Raw genomic sequence first — 12,913 nt, 5'->3', positions numbered from 1 at the left:
GTTCGTAAGTGAAGGAGCGTGTGTGTGTGTGTGTGTGTTTTTACAACACAACGGAGTGTGTCGTTCACTTTCAGCGTGCAAACAGTGGCATACGGTTTGATCGTTTGTGAAACCTCTCAAAGAAATGTATTTATAGCGGCTAAAAAAAAACAAAAGAGAAAAAAAAGAGAAGTCTTTACCGTCGTTGTGAAACATTATTCACGTCCGTATATTATCTATAACCAACCTGTCAGCAGTTTGTACCGGAGACACGGACCGGGAGGGGGCGGAGCCTGAGGGGGAGGAGCCTGCAGTGGGAGTAGGAGGAGCCTGCGAGGGAGGGGGAGGAGCCTGCCTGTGTTTGAAAATATACTGTGTTCACTATGAAAATGGACTTTTAAAAAAAATAATGTTTTATGTTTTTATGGTGACCACACACACACACACACACACACACACACACACACACACAGCTACACACACACACAATTGTGTCTCTCGCCGTGTTCGAGCACTTTCTCATGCCTGGATGAGAGAGAGAGAGAGAGAGAGAGAAGGAAAAAGAGAGGGAGGGAGAGAGAGAGAGAGAGAGAGAGAGAGAGAGAGAGAGAGAGAGAGAGAGAGAAGGAAAAAGGGAGAGAGGGAGAGAGAGAGAGAGAGAGAGAGAGAGAGAGAGAGAGAGAGAGAGAGAGAGAGAGAGAGAGAGAGAGAGAGAGAGAGAGAGAGAGAGAGAGAGAGATCTCTTCTCTGTCTGATCGTGTGCCTTTGCTTCTCTGGCATATTGAATCCTCACTTTCTACATTGGGGGCCTTTAAATTTGTCTCCACTTTTAATTTAACTTTAATTATTTTTTTTATTTTATTTTTTTTAATTTTTTTTTTTTTAAATTTAAATCTAATTTTTAAATTTTTTTAAATTTTTTTAAATTTTTTTTAATTTTTTAATTTGAACTTCCTGGTTTCTGCTCGTCTCCGGGTTCTTTGAGGACCAGATGGGTCTTTTATAATGAAAGAGAGAAAAGACAATCATGGCATCGTATGTCTCTCTCTCTCTCTCTCTCTCTCTCTCTCTCTCTCTCTCTCTCTCTCTCTCTCTCTCTCTCTCTCTTATGTTCCTCAAACACGACGTATAGACTCATTCAAGAACAATCCCTCCCCCTTTACTCTCTTCCCCCCCCTCCCACATGGGTGTCATAAGCAGGACGAGCACCCGCCCCCTCAGCTGTGATGTCACACATCATATTTACAACATGTGTATCCGTGTCAGACTGAATCCGCCGCTCGTGTCGTTGGTTCCATCTTTTCATGAATGTTTTTCTTTTCACATCACTGAACGTTTTCATTTCTGTCCTGATGGATTTGTCGACGCCAAATTCTGTTTTTTGGGCACTGAAGTTTATTTTTATTTTTGTTGTTGGAACACGGCTTTTTGAATGTTGCTATCTTTGTGTGCGTCTCCGTTTGTGCGGCCGATACAAAATATCCATCTTTTTTTTTTGGTGTGTGTGTTTTTTTTTCCACTCGCTTCACAACAGATTTGTTAATATTGTGAATATGAAGAGTTTTATTCCAGACTGAGAACACGGACCCTTCCTCCTGCAGCTGGCAAAGAGAACACATGTTGTTTTGTATGGACGACGGGAAGCTAACGGCTAACGGTCGGCTAACGCTCTTCACCCGCAGAGCGATGCGTTGTGGGTAAAAAAAAGACAAACTCTTCGTGGGCACATAAAATATCTTTTTCTTCTTCAAGTAATCATATTCACGTATATATGCATGGTTTATCACGAGCAGTTTTAGACCCAGCCTTCTCAAACCTGAGCTCAAACAAACTGTTTACACGAGCCAACGTCAAAACAACAACAACAACAACACAGATTTGGCAAATGTTGAATCCTGTTATTAATATTGCGCAACCTCTAATCATTTCAAAAGGGGCCTTAAACGTTTTGAAGCAAGGATCGGTGGATATTCACGCGTCTCCCTCCGCCCAGATGTTTGGATCATAACTTGGGGGTTGAGCTTCTTTTTTTGTTGTTGAATCACTCACTTTTACCCGCACTGCATTCTGGGAGCTCATGTACACACACATTTACCACAGGGGAGGGGGGGGGGGGTCTGCGAGTGTGTGAGTCGTGCTGTTCGTGGCCTCTGACATGAAAGTGTTTGTCAGAGGTTAAAGGTCACTGTGTGTGTGTGAGAGAGAGAGTGTGTGTGTGTGTGTGTGTGTGTGTGTGTGTGTGAGAAGTGGCTGCATGTGAGCCGTCAGGACGCGTGTTTTTTTTGGGACGTTTTGAGGAAGAGGAGGAAGGAAAAGGACGTCTGTTTCACGTGAACTGATCGGAGTAAAAAAAGGATGTCTTTGTTAGTTTGGATACTTTTTTATATATAAAAGGAATTAATGCAAAAAAGAAGCATAAAGCTAGAATGTATGTGTAGGGGAGTACTGCTGTCCTGTTAGTTCATACCAATATTTTAAGTAAATAAACAGTTGTGTTTCCATAACCACTTGATCGTGTCATTTGAATTCCTCACGGTGTGTAGTGTGTGTGTGCGTCACGGAGGCCGTGTGGCCGTACATTTCATTTATTTAACCACGATAACACAAAAGGCATGTTGTGTTTTAGCTGATGACATCATACAATATGACAGCTTATCTGATGAGTGTTTGTCACATGATGCTGTGGCAATAAACTAATAAATGCATCACATTTAAAGAATATGGTGAAGTTCACGGAGCTAAAGAACATCTACTAGCGCCTCAAAACTGGATAACTCAGGATATGAGGTTGAAAATAGTCATATTACTCAAACTAAAGTATGTTGAGTCAAAAAAGTCATATTGAAAAATATTATTAGTCATAATTATGTTATTAGTCAATAAGTCATAACATGGTTCGCCTAATACATTTTAGAAATGTGGAAAAAGTCATAAAAAAACAAAAGTATAATGTGGGAAATAGAAGATTTATGGAATATGATGTCGAAAAAGTACAAAATAACCAAAAATCTAGTTTGTCACAAAAAGTCCTAAGAAAGTTGTAGAATAGTTTGTCACAAAGGTCAAATAATAGAATAATAAGTAAAAAAATGTCAGAAATGTTCACAAAAATAAGGTCACAAAAATAAAATATGTTGAAAAGAGGTATAGACAAAATGAAAGACTAAATGTAAAAAAAGGTCATAATAATAAATTAGAGAATAATAAGTAAAAAAGGTCATAAAAATCTGACTAATATGTAAAAAAAAAAAAAAAAAAAGTCAAAAATCATTGAATGTGTTAAAGATATAAAAATCATGGATTAAATGTAAAAAAAAAAAAAAAGGTCATAGAAAAAAGTGAAGGAAAAGTCCTGACATGGTATGCAGCCATGAAGCATTATTACAGGAAAGTATTTCACCAAGAAAGTCTTACAAATATCAAAGTGTAGTTTGTACAAAAAATACCTCAAAACCTTCTGAGCATAGCGCGTCGACAAATTGTCAAAAAAGTCATTGAAAAGTATTTGTATGTTTTACCAAAGAAAGTAAAAATATGAGAAAAAAAATCAGTTTTCACAGAGGGCGCTGTTCCACCATCTCACCACCAGATGGCGACGCGTGCACGCTGCTGAGAGCGTGCACGGTGCTGAGAGCGTGCACGGAACTGAGCGCCTCAGCGTCTGCTGCTGTTCACCCAACAGCCCTTTAAAGGGGTTTATACGACGTTTATAGATGTATGAAGGGTTGTTTTTACATTTCATCTTGATTATTTTGATCGATTATCAATCTTTACGATTGCCGAGTTTGTTTTAAAACACACCAACAGGCTGCAGGTTTCTCTCCTGCTCTCTTTCTTTTATTCTGTTCTTCACAGTCTCTCACGGTGTGACCCCTCCCCCTCCCCCTCTGTGCACCGTGGGGTGATGGTGATGGTGACTGTAGTGCCCATGAGCCACGCAGCGCCCAGCGAGGCGTGGCGCAACGCCGTCTGACACGCGGCATCCCCTTCCCGCAGTCGCGCTCGCCGCGAGGGGTCAAAGGTCGGCCGTGTTGTGGCCCGAGATCCCCTCGCCGTGTCCACACGGCGTCAGCTGGTCAACAGACGGCTGGAGCAGAGGTCAACGTACGCAAACCCAGCGCTAAAGTGCTAACGGGTCACATGGAAAAAGTACACGCAGAAAGTACTTTGAAATGACGTAATTGAAATGATGCCCTTTAAGTGATGTCTTCCTCTCAAAAGCTCAGGACTGGAAGGATGTAAGAAACCACAAGGAGCAAGGACAGGACACTTCTCACACTCACAACATTTAAAATACAAATAAAACGAACACATGACTCACTGACACAACATTTTAGAACCAGAAACATGCAAATTTTGCAATTCCCGCCAATCAAACAAGGAGGTAAGAGCTAGAAACGTGGCGTCGAGGTGCATCCACCCTGCAGTGCCGACTAAAAATAAAGATTTTCTTGATTTCTATGGAATATTTTACATAATATTTTGAGGATATAATAATTGACATGAGAACACGTGGTGTTGTGATTGTATCGGATCTTTTGAACAAACTTGCTCGTATATTTATGAGCGATATATATTTGCACATGAAAAAAAGAACAACACGCAGTCGGCTCACGGATTCCCTGAAAGCCGCCGACCTCGTGTTTTTAAAAACATTGCAACGTGCATCATCTTTGAGACCATCTTGTTCTTTTTGGACGTCTGGCTGCTGGAGGTAATGAGCCGTCTTGTTGCAGTGAAGCACCTGAACTCTACGAGAGTGAAGATGTGCAGGTGCTGCTTCTCCTGACTCCAGCAGCACTGACTGGAAGAAGAAGAAGAAAGAAAAGGTGAGGGAGACTCACAGCATTGGTTCTGCTGCCTTCGGTGGTTATCGGGGAGCTAGAAGGGAGCTAGAAGGGAGCTAGCGAGTAGCTAGCAGCACCGCTAGCAGCACCGCTAGCAGCAGCACTGGCAGGCTACAGCTACCGTCGGTAGCAGCGGCTTGTAACCCGGCTTTTACGGTACGTTATGATGCAGCAAATCTATTCTTTCCCCTCCTGAAGTGAACTAATTTACAGAAGAAAAACATCAGTGAAGTCTGAAAGTAGCAGCGCGCCACAAACAGCTCTCTGCAGTAGTTTCTCACGCGCCCGCTAGCGGCTCATCCATCATTAGAGAGGTTTGATCGTTGCTCCAAAATGCGGCTGTCTCGCTGCCAGAACAGCGACCAGAGAGAGAGAGAGAGAGAGAGAGAGAAAAAGAGAGAGAGAGAGAGAGAGAGAGAGAGAGAGAGAGAGAGAGAGAGAGAGAGAGAGAGAGAGAGGAGGCCGGTCCGCTTGTTTCCAGCGAAGCGGCGACAGCCAGTGACAAAGATCCGTGTTCCTGCAGCTGCAGCCGGTCTGCAGGCAGCGTGGCTCATGGGCACGCGCTCACTCCACCGGGTCTCATTAGCATCGCGGCGGCGTGGCCCGACGGCGACTGGCAACCCCCCCCCCACTTTAGATATCCGACATATGTCACACACAAACACACAGTTTGTTTGTTTGTTATTCCGAATGAAGCCCCAAAGGGCGACTTGCACGCCAGCGCCCCCTCTGGCCGCTCAAACCTTTGTCGTGTTTTCTATCAACACAAGAGATGAATAATAACACGTCAGCATGTCAGGATGTCACACCACATTCGTCGTCAACACCAACACAAATCTACACAAATCCCCACAGGAGTTGATTTCTGAAAAGAAGGAGAAAGGGACAACCGATGAAGGTATTATTCTTTGAGGACGGAGCTGGAAGGATTTGACTCTTGCGATGACGAGGACGACGGCAATAAAAGAGATGCATTCGTCCCTTTTTCCTTTTCCTCAGTAATCTTCTGGGGATTCAGATCCAGGAGTCTGAGGCGTGACGACCTGTAAGATCTCTCCAGAAGGAACTCGGACGATTGGTGCGGAGACTTTGCATCGGACATTCAGACTCGTAGTCATCACAGAACTTGAAATGGACGAATGCTGATGCTCCAGATGCTGCTGGCAGATGTGTGATGTCCACCAGTGAAGCTCCAAGAATAGAGAAATCACCAGCATGTTCTCGTTCTGTCAAAACCTCTTTGGGCCTGCAAGTAAAGACCTTCAGTCGCAGTGAAGATACTGACCATTCGACACCCAGCGGGCTTTTCTTGTTTTTTTAAAGCGCACCAACATTTTGTATTGTTTGTGCTGTGTTGTTCGTTTTGAGGTGTACCGTCGGGTGTGTTTTTTTTTGGTGGATTTTCCACTTGTCTTTTTGTGGACGAAGAGAGACGCGGCCGGATGAGGAAATGCAGTTTCAGCATCGACATGCTTTTTGTGCTGGAGCCACACGGAGAGACGAGGAAACAAAGGTGCAGGTTGGAAACGGCTGTGGGCGTGCATGAAGTTATGAATTCATGAGACGCGAGAGAAGACAACCATCTTTTCACTGAGCAAACACACACACACACACACACACAGAAGCAGTGCAATGTTACCCTCTTAACTCAAAGCAAATAAGATATCGCTAAAACTTTGTTTGAGGCGCACTGGGAGGAGGAAAGCGCTGCTCGGTGATATAACCGAAATGACTCCTGCAGATGATTTCTATTGAATGAAAGATGCATCACCAGATATTACACCGAGCACCGCTTCAGACTCGTTGGATGAAATAACAAACGGGTTTTCAAAAGCAGCGTCCTCTTGATCGGGACAAAGCTTTACGACGACAAAAATACTCCTTTTTTTTTTTTTTTTTTGGAGAAACGCTGCATGTCGGCCAGAAGCGGAGAGTCCTGGCTCCACCTGGCTCGATGCCGAGCAGAGAGTCTATGTTTATATACCTGCCATGATCACCTGAGCGCTCCACACATCCTCCAGATCAACGCAGCTCATGGAGGCAGCTGCAGCGCGCTGGAAGCACATGGCCGCCGCGTTGAAGTCGAGCTGCCGTCTTTGCTCGGCAGACGCGGTAAAGAGGTCGGTGTGCGTTTGCAGAACATGTGGCGTCCGTGCAGCTCGTCCACCTGTCGGCGATGTACCTGCTCTGAGGGTGTCAGTGCACCTGGTGGTGCAGCTGATGATGGCGTTGATGAGGTTTGGGCTTGAAATCAGGGGAATTGCACACGTAGCGTGGACAACAACACATGGTGATGTGAAGAGGGAAACTGTCCCATCTGCTCACGGACAACATGAACGCTGCTAACTTACTGACGAGGGAACAAAATAGAAAGTAAAGCTCTGTAAATACATCAGGAACTCAGAAAACTTTGTATAAAACTGGAGATTTATTTTATTTATTAGATTTCTTTTTCTATTCTCCCTCTTGAGTAGTTGTTTTATACTTTTCCTCGACCTTACTCAGTAGTTTTGTCTCTTAAATGTCAAGTTATCTTTCATCAAAGATCATCTATTGACGAAGACATCGACACATCGTCAAAAGCTGTGAACCTTTTGTTGAGATCATCTCGTCTCGTGTGAACTTAAAGAACAGATTAGATTCTTGACCACACATTTCTAGAAGGTTCAATATCTTACACACACAAACACACACACACACACACACACACACACACACACACACACTAACCCTCACGCGTGTCCAGAGGGTTGCTGGTTTCGTCTTCATGGTGATCGTCTGCTGGGTGTCAGAGCAGCTCGCTGAGCGCTGACCTTTACTGGCACGAAGCCCAGTGACATCACCGCTGTGTCTGCAGAGAGAGAGAGAGAGAGAGAGAGAGAGAGAGAGAGAGAGAGCGAGAGAGAGAGAGAGAGAGAGATGTTTTCTGGTCCCTGGACTCATTTTTTCTCCATGTTTCTACAGTCCTTGGTCCTCTTCACGCTCGTGGACGGCGCTGCAGGCGTCTTTCTGATCTCCAGCGTCGTTGGCGGAGGAACCGCGGCTTCGCTGCAGGGTTGTTTGCCGGGTCGAGGCGAGTTGTCGAGCCCGGAGGCGGCGCTGCAACCCCAAGGACCGCTAGATCCAGGATCTGGTTTCCTCCGAGGCTTTCGTATCATTTTTCAGTTTAACCTTAAGAATAATTTAGATGGCATTTATTCAGCCACGTCGCAGTCAACTCAAGCCAAACCAGGAGGAGATAGAGGAGGTAAGAGAGGTAGGAGGTAGGAGGTAGGAGGTAGGAGAGGAACAGCGTCTGCTGGCTGGAGGGAAGTCTCGGAGCGCAGGCGGCCCCAGCGGCGCAGGAAGCCTCGTATTGATCCTGATCCTCACAGGATGTAACAACAACACAGGAAAAGGAGTTGAAATTCAGTTCAATCACCCACAACGCTGCCAATCAATGGCCTTTAATCCGAGGTGAGCAGCCTCAATGAATAGTGGGAATGGATCTCTTCTTCAGCGTGGAGGGAACGTGTGTGTGTGTGTGTGTCTGTATGTGTGTGTACTAGCAGCAGTGTGTTTGGAGGGTATTATGATATTCGTCACACTGCTGCAAAAATTCTCTTTGCAGTATGAGGAGTAATAGCTGAAAATCCTCCGTGTGCATATATTACACCCCCCCACCACAAAACAAGCTTCTGCATGTGCAGGTTATGATGTCATATTATTATAATAGGTTATAATATCATATCATAGCTCAATGCAAGAAGTGCATCCCGTCCTCTTTGTGTGTCTCTTACTGTCACACTCAACATTGACTCGACCAACGGAGAAAGAAAACATCTCACTGGAGACCGAATTTTTTAAAAAAAAAGAAAAGGGGGCGAATGAAAAAGGTCACGAGAGACGAAGACGAGGAGCCGAAAGGTTGACGAAGAAATTATACATGCGCTTCATGGAATCTAAAAAAGGATGTCTATATATATATATTGCTCAATGTATTTACACCAAAACTGTGCTGGATTAATAGTGAAAGGTACATTTCAGGAGCAAAAGAAAGAGCTATTATATTATATATATATATAAATAAAATAGGTTGGCTTTCTATTGGCTAACCTACAATGAATTCATTGTAAACTTCACTACAGAACACTCTAGTGCCCACACCGTGCATGCAGTGTTATCCTGCATGTAAACCAGCAGCAACCACACTATTGACCTTGCAGAAGGGTTGAACATGCGCAGGCAGGAAGTTCATCCAGCGCTCCCTGCAGCCGGAGGATGAATGGAGGTGGAGAGGGAACGAAGGAATATCATCACTTTGTCTGTAATTACAGCCGGCCGGCTTCGCACGGAGCCGCTGACCTCCACTGATGAGCACATCTAATGGTCTGCAATCCTGCCGGTGACAGGCTGCCATCCCACGTGCTACCTTTTTGTTATACACACACACACACTCACACACACACACTGCGGTACGCACAATGCTTCAGAGGAGGCTGCAGATATTCAAACTGATTGTTTTAATCAGCCGAAGGCTCGTTTTTTAAAAAAAACAAAACATTATGCGAATCCTTGTTTCGACTTTGCATAATTTCATTCCGTGGCGGTAGATTGAAGCCGCTCTCTCCCGCGCTTGTCAACGTTTATTAGGATCACTTTTTTTTTTTATAGGTGTTTGAGAACCTGGCATCGGTCCAGCGGGGAAACGGGAGGAAAATGCAGCCGTCCATCAAAACCGCGGCGCGATGAATACGAAATCCTACAATCTGCTAGCTAGCGGTGGTGCGCCGGCTAACGGCCAGATTGCCAGGTTACAAGCCGCTCCTAGCTTCGGTGTCTGTCCCCGCTGCAGCAAGCTAGCACCGCTGCTGCTAGCTCCCCCGCTGCAGCTAGCTCCCCCGCTGCAGCTAGCTAGCGCCGCTGCTGCTTGCTCCCCGCTGCAGCAAGCTACTGCTGCTGCTGCTAGCTACCCTGCTGCTAGCTCCCCGCTAGCTGCTGCTACTGCCCGCGTCGGGCGTCGAGCCGGGGCTGGTCCCGCTGCCTTCGGTTGTTGTCGGGGAGCTAGCAGGGAGCTAGCGGGGAGCTAGCTGGGACACTCACAGAAGGTAGTAGCAGCTTGTAACACGACTTTTACGGTATTTAAAATATCTCAGTGGAGTGACACAAAAAATCGGGCCACATATATTTTGCACAACGGCGACTATATTCTGTATGATATATATATATATATACATATATATATATATATATATATATATATATATATATATATATATATATATGCATCAGATATATTCTCTGTGAAGTCTTTTTTCAGTGTGTTTCCAAAAAAACGCCGGATGTGCAGAAGAAGCTGTAGAATAATGAATCAAAAGAACACGTTTGATGTTAGCACATAAGGGGGCGGGCTCTGTGGTATTTTTAGTGCGATGTTGGCTGCACAACATGTAACTAGTGGATGTGCTGTGTGTGTGTGTGTGTGTGTGTGTGTGTTATTGTGGCTTCACAGTGACACCCTCGCTCCAATTAGAGAATGCAGATGAGTCACAGTACGCCGTGTACGACCGACTCTCCTGACATGATTGTGACATTAATAATGTCATAACCGCGGCGTCGGAAGTCTGCATTATCACATCGGTGCTGCTGTCACAACACTGAACTAAATGGCTAAATTCCACCGGACTAATTCACTGTTTCACTACCTGAGCAACGCGTGGCTTCAGTAGATCTGGTCTCATGGATCTGGGCTCTACCTGCTGGTCTCCAGGGTCCAGACGGCGTCTCTGGTCCTGCTGCATCGGGTTTTTAATCATCGTGAATCTCACGATGCTAAAGTGAGATAGAACTCTTCTAACACATTTCATTAAGATGCAAATCTGCAAAAAAAAATTTTTTAAAAGATATTTTGATCGTAACTATGAACTTCCAGCATGATATGAGCCAGATTTTCTCAAAAAAGCCTCCTGGAGCGTCAATAAGACACCTTTATGGAAAGATTAGGACCTAAAGAATCAGAATCTGCAACAAAAATCACAATAAAACAAAGTCTTGGCCTGTTAGGAAGGAGTTTAGGTCAAAAACTGTGTCGTTTGGTTAAAAAAATGGAAAAATAAAAAGTTATTTCATGCCAAAAGATTGTCTGAATGGGGCATGCTGGGACTTAAAATGGGAGCGGGGGGATTTTCGCAGGGTTTCCAAAAGTTTAAAGACAGTACAATTCTCCTTTAAGTAAAAGAGAGTGCCATCTTCCGAAAATAATACCCAAAAACTTTACATTCACACAAGAATAAATGCAGTAAGTTATTCCCATATTTGATGGCGTCAGTCCTTTCACATTGAGAATAGTCCGTCTCTTAAATATCAAACTGCGAGACTTTAAATCCCGTTTCTTCGCCCTGTAACATGACATGAACAGAAACATGTAAACTCTGCACTGGGTTTACTGGGCTCTCTTTGTTTCCACCGCGTTGCATCACTGGTGCAGCTGAAGAGGCTCCAGACGGAGAGATCTTCAAATCCTGAATGTCGTGAAATGAAAAACGCAAAAACACAGCAACCAGTGGTCACTTCCTCCACTCGACCCCTCGGCTCTAATTGAATATGAATAATGAGTTATTTATTCAATGCCGGACCGGGTGAGATGTATATGTGCGAGGGGCAAAGCTCAATAATCACAGATCTGGAAGCGCTGGTGCAGCTTTTCACCGGCGCTCAAATCCAATTAGAGGTTTTTCCAGCGCTGTCATTCTCCGCCAGAGGCGATTGCACACAATTACTGTTTAATGGGATTCTTACATGAAAAATGAGTATAAAGAAAGACAATGAAGTGTGACACATACATGACAGCCAAAGAGCAAACTGTGGCTTCATTAGGATCTGACTACCTCGTCTGAGTGGTGCGGGGAAAGAAAATAATCACCCGGTTTCAAGGGAACGTCGTCTTTGTTCACTGTTAAACGCAATAACCCCGCACGCCGAACACGCCGCTCTCGCGTCATTCCAACCTGGAATGATCGGTACGAAACTGAGACGTGAAGGAGAGATTTTAGCTTTTTAACTTATGTTTCGGTCTTTTTCAAGAGTCAATTTTACATCATGTCAGGACTGTTTTTCTCTCCCACAATCCAATGCAACTTGGCTTAATTGGACTCTAAATTGGCCTGTAGGTGAAATTCTGACCCTTTTGCTTTTTTGTACTTTTACTACCAGATAAATACTCTTGATACTTAACCGCTTTGTCGCTCAAGTGACCATATACGGTCACTTCCGCACCCTGGACATACGACGTCTTTCCCGCAGCTCAGTAAACCCTCAGAAACACATGGTCTTCACCCAGCCAATCAGCAGAGATCACCCTACGTCACACCACCCGCCTTTTGTGGAATTCGACCAATAAGAAGAGAGCTGGGGCGCAGTAACACAACACAGTACATAAATCATCAGATACTTTAAGACTTTTACTCACTTTTAGGTTACTTTCACTTTCACTTGAGTCATTTTGCAGTAAGGTATCTTTACTTTTACTCAAGTATGGCTTCTGGGTACTTTATACACCTCTGCACCCGGCTAATCCCCCCCAAAAAACCTACAATATTGATTCAATAGGCGAAGGGAGATCCTGGCAGAATGTGGTTGCTTCATATAGCTCCATAACGTCGATATTCTATTTTCTATGTTTAATATTCTCTATTACTTTATTTCAGTTTCCAGCGTTTCCCTCCATTATATCAGCATATACGAGGATCAGCATCTCTTTTCATACGCTGTGAATAACCTCGCTCGGATGGTGAAAGGCTGCGAGTGTACTTCTGTGTCTCACAGGATCTGAATGCGGTTTGCAGGCCGTCCTCGCCTGAGGCCATATTTGTTTCATACGGCAAAGCGAATAAAAAGAGTCGCGAGTTACATAACCGGCAGAGAAGCAGCGGGCGACGGAGCGCTGACTCAGCGCCTCTTCTTCTGTTTAACCACACAACCGTTTGACGGGGGAGCCGGGTTAATCTGCGCCTCCTCCACAGGGCGGAGAGGCGGCGAGGCCAGACGATGCCTTTTTAACGCGTTGATGTAGAAATCACGCGGGCATCGCTCGATCGGACGCAGTGAAG

This window comes from Clinocottus analis, unplaced genomic scaffold (genome assembly GCF_023055335.1).
Source record: "Clinocottus analis isolate CAN_PGR_092001 unplaced genomic scaffold, fCliAna1.0.p SCAF_15, whole genome shotgun sequence".
NCBI lineage: Eukaryota > Metazoa > Chordata > Actinopteri > Perciformes > Cottidae > Clinocottus > Clinocottus analis.
Note: the sequence above shows the minus strand (reverse complement) of the source record.